Raw genomic sequence first — 8,591 nt, 5'->3', positions numbered from 1 at the left:
ACATATAAAATGGTGGATGAATCAGGTCATACGATCTAAAACGAAGTAATTTGACCCGTTATCCATGACTGTCCAAGTTGTCTGCGTATTGTCATCAAACAACAAACATTTGGAACATAGCATTTGAGTATAATCCAAACAAACATTTGACTTGGAACAGTAGTTATAGATCAATCAAACGTAACCATGTTTTGTTCCATTCTTTTTGTTCATTTTGTTCAACCCTGGATAAACCATCAAACATACCCTGAACGTCTAAACCTCAACTTGAGCATCAAAATAATAAATGGTGGATGTTAAAGATCTGATGGCCAGGAATGCTCACTTATTGGACAAGGAAAGAACTTGAAATGTGAGCTCCACAATGATGTTTCAAGTGGACCGTTCAATCATCGATGTCCTCATTCAAGATATATAGGCATGAGCCTCACAGGACAGCCTCTCGTGACATTATCATTGCACGCCATCTGTCCAGTGTCCATTACATTATCGTCTCCATCATTGGGGTTTAACGTTTAAAATTTAAATGCCTATTCTCTTTATGGAGTACGCACTTTAACGTCAACCGTCCATCCCTGCAACGTTCCACGCCAATTTGGAACCTCAGCCGTTCGATCGAGGTAGGCTATCCCCACTAACGGCTACCTGCTGCCAACCTTGCGTTGGACTTTGTGCCAGCGCCAGCGGCTACGTTTCACGGTGTCGGGCCCACCGCGATCCCACTCTCTCTCTTAACCTTGGTTAAAAGCATGACGGGGAACCGGAGCGTGGGGCCCACTTGATGGGTAAAGTTTTATTTTAATCTTAAAATGGATACGCTTTACAAGAATACCCTCCATGTTGTAATCTGACCACAAAAATACGCCGTGATGTCTGTTTGAGAGACTGGATCAGATCTACCCAATTTGGTTCGAATCTGGCAGAGTTCGGATCCAAATCAAATCCAGTAAGAGTCTAGGTTCTAGTCCTGCAAGTCTCAAGTCAACTATTTCAGAATCTTCTAAGGGTCCATCAAGCTAATCCAGTCTATACACGACTAAGCCAAGCTAACCAAGTCAACCTTGACTCTTTTTTTAGTAACGGGCCTTTGACTTGAATGAAATCAGGTAAGCAAATGTGGTCAGGACTCGTACACGAATTAAAAATAAGAGCATAATTTGACCCTTCAATTTTCTCCGCATGAAAATTGATAGATTTTACCTATTTTTAGTGGATTTGGTATTAGTAGGACAAGTCATGACCGGATCGGGGTCTCCATGACAAGATTCGAGTCAGATCTAAATTCAGAACAAATGTTCACTTTTTAAAAATCAGATACAGTGTTTTGGATTAACCCGGAATTTTACCTTGCAGGGATACGGGCCCATTAAGTGAGCCAGTTCTGGGTAAGTCGGACATAATGTTGGATTGATCATATCTGACCCATTTGCGAAGTAAGGATATAAAATGGTTTAGATTTGGATTAGATGTGGCATATGGCTCCACATACGTGGCTAGGACTTAAGGACAGTCAGCTTAAGGACTTTAGGGTTTCAAGCCGAAGGATGTTGAGAGTTTGATGCTGGGGTACGTCTCTTGCTACAAGGCTAAAGCAGCAGGCCCTCTAGTAGAAAAGAGCTGAGGTGTTTTAACCAAGTTGTCAGTATCGGTGACGAAAATTGATACGATACTAACCTGAATTAGCTATTTTTTAATATTATTTTAATGGTTTTAACATGCGTCACATTTTGATTGGACATAAAATGTTTTTTTGTGCAAATTACGTTATATCATTCTCGCCAAAGCTCCACCACCTGACCTTGGGTCTTCTTGTTAAATATAAAAAATAAATAAATTTATTGTATTTTATTTTTCAAACACAATTAAAGAGTCTCGTTCCCTCATCAGGGACCATGAGAATTGCGGAGAACGCTAAGGACAGGGATGCAGTGTCCTGTCTCTTACTGGCAGGACGGGCTTGAAAAACAAAGATAAGAAAAGGTCTGTGTATTGCATTACTTTGGAGACAGACGAGTAGGTTATTTATAAGTTGAACAATGTACAACCGTTTACATACATAGAAGAATGATAACTCTAAAATTATCATTTTTGATCATGATTAACACAAACGATAATCAACAATCTTTAGTTGAACTCTTCATTGACAGGACTCTTCATAGGTTGAAATATTCTGGACACAGGAGAGGTTCACTATGTTTTGAAGTATACGTAGTACCTGTGTCTACCGTATCCTTATTATGCTCCTGCGAGCTCAACGTGGCATAAACGATGTTGAGCTTATCACGAAAAAAGATGAACCTTGAGAACGAAAGAGGCTTCATGAGCCCATCAGCCAGTTGGTCAGACGAGGAAAGAAATTGAACCTGGATATAACCCTTTTGCATATGATCCTGTACAAAGTGAAAGTCGATTTCAACATGTTTAGTGCGAGCATGAAAGATTGGATTTGCAACAAGATAAAGTGCACCAATATTGTCACACCAAAGTATAGGTGGTGAAGAGGGGGGGCGACCAAGATCAGTCAAGAGAGACTGTAGCCAAAGAAGCTCTGACGCAGCGTCGACGAATGACTTGTAGTCGACTTCAGTGCTGGAGCGAGCTACGGTCTTTTGCTTGCGGGAAGACCAAGAGATCATATTGGTACCCAAAAACACAACAAAAACCACTTATGGATTTGCGGTCATAAAGACTCCTGATCCAGTCGGTGTCGGAATAGGCGGTGAGTTGAAAAAAAGAAGACTGTGAGAAAAAGAGACCATGTTGAATGGTGTTTTTAACATATTGAAGAATACGCTTGACTATCGACCACTGAGTCACTGTGGGATGATGCATGAATTGACACACCTTGTTGACGACAAAAGCAATATCAGGCCTAGTGATGGTGAGATACTGAAGGTCGTCGACTATACTCCGGTATAGTGTTGGCTCATGGAACGCGGAGGCGTTATATTTAAGTAGCCGAGTAGTTGAGCTCAAAGGAGTGGAGACGGGCATCGTATCCGCCATAGAAGCACGATGAAGGAGATTCAAGGCATAAGTACGCTGGCACAAATGAAGACCTGAGGAAGCGTAAAGCACTTCAATGCCCAAGAAATAATTTAGATGCCCAAGGTCTTTGACAGAGAAGGCACAGCTAAGATGTTGAATTAACTTGTTGATGGCATTGTGTGAACTTCTTGTAATTATGATATCATCAACGTAGACGAGAACATCTATAATCAAAACACGGTTCCGAAAGATGAACAAAGAAGCATCAGAGAAAGACATCTGGAAACCACATGATAAAATCTGAGGCAGTGGTACCAGGCACACAGAGCCTGTTTGAGACCGTACAAAGCATGGTCCAACTTACAAACATAATGAGGATGAGAAATGTCTTCAAAATTGAGAGGTTGTGCCATATAAACATCTTCTCATAGAAGACCATTGAGAAAGACATTGTTAAAATCCAATTGATGTAGAGGCCATGCGAATGAGACCGCAAGGGCAATAACCACACAAATAGTGGTAGGTTTTACCATGGAGCTGAAAGTCCCAGAAAAATCAATACCTTCTTCTTGATGAAATCCCTTGGCAACAAGTCGAGCTTTGTATCGAGCAATGAAGCCATCAGGGTGGCGTTTGATCCGAAAGACCCATTTGGAGCCAACAACATTATATTGAGGAAGATGAAAAACAAGGTGTTATGTGTGATTAAGCTGCAGGGCGTTAAATTCTTCTTGCATAGCTGAGCAATACTTAGGATCAAGACTAACCTGTTTGAAAGAGTTGGGTTCAGGTGTAAATAAAATCGGGCTAAAGAGAGCAAGTTAAATCGGGTAGCGAGAGGAATAGATTAATACGCGGTTTAAGTGAGTTGGTCATGGATTGAGTAACCATATGATGAACATGATCAGAGGGGCGGTTTAGAATGGGTTCGAGAGAGCCATTGGGTGGTAGAGATGGAGGTTGTAAGGTTGGTTTAGGGAGGCCAACATTTGGTACGGGACTCATACCATTAGTGGGGGACGGAGGGGGAAGAGAGGAATCGGGTGGAGGTGGTGGTTTAGAAGTCGACAAAGGTAGGTAATTCGAGGGAAGAAGAATAATGGGTGGGGAGAGAACCCAGGTAGAGAAGGAAGGGGAAGGGGAGCAGGATTCTGAAAGTATGAGTCCAAGAGTAGGCTCATCAAAGTAAACATGGTAGGAGTCATAGGTGTGGTTACGAGACGAATCAAGACATAGATAGCCCTTGTGGCAAAAAGCATATCCAAGAAAGATGCAGGGGACAGTCTTGGGGTGAAATTTGGTGGTGAGATATGGTGTTAACAGGGGGTAGCTACGGGCATAAAAAATGCGAAGATGATCGTAGGTAGGTGGTTTATTAAAAGGTAGCTCGTGAAGAGTTTTATGATGAAGGACTAAGGTGGAAAGACTGTTAATGATATAGACAGCAGTACAAAAAACTTTGTCCCGGAAGGAGTGTGGCAAAGACGAAGAATGAATCAGGCTCATACCAGTTTCAATAACATGTTGATGTTTCCGTTTAACGAGACTGTTTTGCTCGGGAGTGTGCGAGCATAAAAACTGATATAGCATGCCATGGTCTCATAAGAAGTTTTCAAACTCACGACTAGTGAACTCTCCTCCATTATCAAACTGAAAGGTGCGGATGAAGGTTTGCAGTTGCTTTTCAATAACAAACTTAAAAGCTTTAAATCATTAAAAAACTTGTGACTTAATTAGTGCGCAAAGGAAAAAGTCTGGAAACCAAGAAAAAGTAACAACAATAAGACGATAAAAGCAAAAATCTTCACGTGAGTTGACTGAAGAGGGTCCCCAGACATCAGAGTGAAGAAGTTCAAGGGGAGATTGTGTGGATGAAGTTGAGTGTCCATAAGGCAGTTTATGAGCCTTGCCACTAAGACAACTTTCACACACCTTTATTTTGTTATTTTTATTAATAAAAATAACAAGACTAGAATGTAAATGAGAGATAATCTTCTTGTTTGCATGATCGAGACGTTTGTGCCAAATGTCAAATAAAGCTACTTTGTCTGCATATGCCGACACCTGTGTATGAGGATCCAGTTTAATTGGGTAGAGCCCTAGTGGGATTTTGGTTCCCGTCGATGAATCTTGCTTGTCTGACAATCCTTGACAAGAAATTCAAAGGGAGTAAAAAATACAGTCATTATCTTAAGTAAACTTCTCCACAGATAAAAGATTTTTCATAATAGCCAAAACGTGAAGAACATCTTTAGGCGAAAAGTGAAGCCTTGAGAATTCAAAACAAGATTACCGGTGTGGGAGATAGAGAGCATCTTACCATTACCCATCATAACCTGCTCACCACCATAATATCATGTTTTTTTAGAGGATTATTGATCATCCATGGTTAGATGATTTGTAGCACCAGTATCAAGATACCAGTAATCATTATTGGATTGCTGAAGAGACATGACAAAAAAGACTTTAGGAATATCCCAACAGGTTTTAGCAGTGTGTCATTGTTTTTTGCAAAACTGACAGGTTATGGTGTCATGCTTGCCTTGATAACCGAGGTTATTATTATTATTGATCATGTTGGGAGAGGGACTTCTTTCTTGACCCTTCCCACGACCTCTATTAAAATTACGGCCTCAGCTCTGACCTCTGAAAGTGGTGAAGGCTATTTCCTGGGATCCAGATGTTTTAAGAATCTTGATCTGAGATAATAGTACATGTTTTTTCTGATTCAGAAGTAGATCATATAAATTCGTAAAGGAGTATGATATTGAATTGGTTGTAACAAATGTCATAAAGCTCTCATATTCATGAGGAAGACCATTCAACGTAATTTGGATTAATTCTTCATCATCTACGGGGTGATTTGCGTCAGTGAGTGAGTTGGCTGGAAATTTGATGTGGTCCAAATAAGAAAGTATATCCAGACTTTCTTTCTTAATGAAAGTTAAGTTTTTCTTTAGAATCATGAGTCTTAAAGGAGATTGAGACCCATATGATTTTTCTAAAGTAAGCCAAGCCTCACGTGCTGTTTTGGTTCTTATAATTTGACCAAGAGCAGTTTCTGAAATGGTAGCTTTCATCTAGCTAAGTGCTAGTTGGTCGGAGCGAGTCCAAATAGGATAACTTGGATTCTCTATATTACCTTCGTCTAACATGGCAATAAGAAGCTCTGGTTGAGGAGACAACCCATCAACAAATTTAAGAAGGTTCTGGCTGATCATGACAGACTCGAGCTGAGATCTCTACAACAAATAATTGTCCACATTAAGCTTAATCGAGATGAGGCTTGCAATAGCGTTCCACTGGGTTATAGAGCAGGGAAGAGATGACAATGAGGCCATGTCAAGCTCGATGGTGAGTCGTGGCTCTGATACCATGAAAGAACTACAACAGAGAGAAGAAAATGTTTGTGTATTGCATTACTTTGGAGATAACCGAGTAGGCTATTTATAAGTTGAACAATGTACAATGATTTACATACATGGAACACTGATAACTCTAAAATTATCATTTTTTATAATGATTATCATAAATGATAATCAACAACCTTTAGTTGAACTCTTCATTGATCAGACTTTTCATATGTTGGAATATTCTAGACACAGGAGAGGTTCACTATGTTTTGAAGTGTATATAGTACCGATGTCTATCATATCCTTATTAGGGTTGTCCCACCATGTCCACACACCCAAAAAATGATTTATTTATTATTTTTTTCAAGTGTTCATCCTCCGTTGTTCTGTAACGAGGAACAAAACAGCAGAGGATGCCACACGTGAATGAGAGTGGGGCCCACGTGTAGAGCATCCCGCGGATGTGTGTGTTTCACGAGTCTAAGTACAACACCCAAAACTCTTAATCCAGCCATTCCAGAGAGTAGGGATGGCAGACCAGGGGAAAATGGGGCCCCACCCCGCCTCATCCTGTTTGGACCGGGGATGGAGGCAAGGATGAAGGTTAAAATCAAAACCCGTGCGGGGATGGACTTACGCTTTCCCCTGCCTCGCCCCATCCCCATCCTCAATCTCCACTTTGCCCTGCACCGCCCTATCTTTGATCCTTCTTTAGAGATGGCAGTGGACCGAAGGGAAATAAGCCCCCGCCCTGCCTCACCCCGTATGGACTGGGGATGGAGGACATGATGAAGGTTAAAATCAAAACCCGTGCGGGGATGGAGGGTAGGATTTTGAGATGGGGTGGGAGTGGAGACCTTGTCCTCTGCCTCTGCCTCGGTCCACTGCCATCCCAATAGGAGAGCCTTGTGGATGGACCAGCATTACAGGCTACAAATGGATCCAGACTCATTATTCTATAAATTGAACATCAAATCCAAACTTAAACTTGTAATTGAACTCAGACTTACATGACCGCATTTGTTGGATTTGGATCCAGGTTCAGATCAGCATTTTGTTGGTTCTGCATTCGAATCCAAATTCTTTGTACTTCTTAAGATGTAAAACAGTCAAAATCTGAGTTTTTTGGCCATTTCCTTGTTGAATCCAGGTTCACTATATCAATTTTGGATCTGGAGAAAAACCAGTTTTATTGGATCTATTCATATTCGTTTCAGGACTACAATGTTCAGATTCAGTGTAAAAAAAAGGTTCATGTAGAGATCTGGATCTACTGTGATTCGGATCGTATCCAACCCGTTCTTCCCATTTGGTAATAATTTGACGATGGAGCGAGCGATCGTATACTGTGATTCGGATCTATATTTTGACGATGGAGGCTATTTTGGTAATAATATCAAATTAAAAAACCTTATCAGTTCTTCCCAGTTCCCAACGGCAAAATACAATACGATTAATTATAGTTTGGCGTCCGCGAATCCAAAAGAGCCCGAATATGAATACAAAACAGATGAGTGTCGCGTTATTTTTGGCCCCGGAAAATTCCTCCCATTTCTTTCTCAAAATAGTCTTCGAAGAAGAGGAGGAGGAGGGAAGAAATCATCCAAAAGGAGGAAGTTTTCACTTGTTCTCCGATTCTCCTCCCTAATCCTCTTCAGGTTAGCCCTCTCTCTCTCTCTCTCTCTCTCTCTCTCTCTCTCTCTCTCTCTCTCTCGCGCGCGCGCGCGCGCGCTCGCTCGCTCTCTCGCTCTCTCGCTCTCTCGCTCAATATTCTATGATTTTGAGTAATCGCTGTTTCTTGTGAATTATACTGCGTTTTGGTGTAGATCTTTCTCGTTTAGTTGGTTTCATTTTCAGTTTCTTCTGTTGAAAAGAAATTCTCCTCTATCGGGCTATCTTTTCTTTCGATTGAGATTGCATCAGCATTTTCTTAGTCTGATTTTTTATTTTTAGTGTAGATTGTTCTCGTTTAATTAGTTTCGTTCTCAGCGTTTTCAGTTTCTTTTGTTGAAAGGTTCTCCTCTATTGGCCTATATTTTCTTTCCATTGAGATTTCATCAGCATATTTTTAATCTGATTTTTTATTTATCATCGACTTTGGTTTCTGGTGAATAACGTGTTTTTTTTCTTCTATTTTTTGTGATTATTTATGGTTGTTTTGACTGATGATTGTTTCTGAGTTATTTTGGCCTATGATTTTGTATTTTTTCAACGTATCGTATCTTTGTTTGCTGTGTTTTACTTATAGAT

The 8,591-nt window shown here is 40.6% G+C and overlaps 1 protein-coding gene across 1 annotated transcript in view; it reads left to right on the top strand.

The window, feature by feature from the left end:
- The first annotated feature begins 7,869 nt into the window (after positions 1-7,869).
- The window catches only part of LOC149826873 (ubiquitin-conjugating enzyme E2 22-like), a 69,808-nt gene continuing 69,086 nt past the window's right edge, over positions 7,870-8,591 (top strand). Inside the window, exon 1 of the mRNA XM_090019012.1 lies at positions 7,870-7,999. The gene's annotated coding sequence lies outside the window, so the exon portion shown is untranslated. The remainder of the gene's footprint in view (positions 8,000-8,591) is intronic.

Source organism: Nuphar pumila, chromosome 10 (genome assembly GCF_984573655.1).
Source record: "Nuphar pumila chromosome 10, dmNupPumi1.hap1.1, whole genome shotgun sequence".
Classification (NCBI taxonomy): Eukaryota; Viridiplantae; Streptophyta; class Magnoliopsida; order Nymphaeales; family Nymphaeaceae; genus Nuphar; species Nuphar pumila.
Note: the sequence above shows the minus strand (reverse complement) of the source record. Positions and strands in the feature narration are given on the sequence as shown.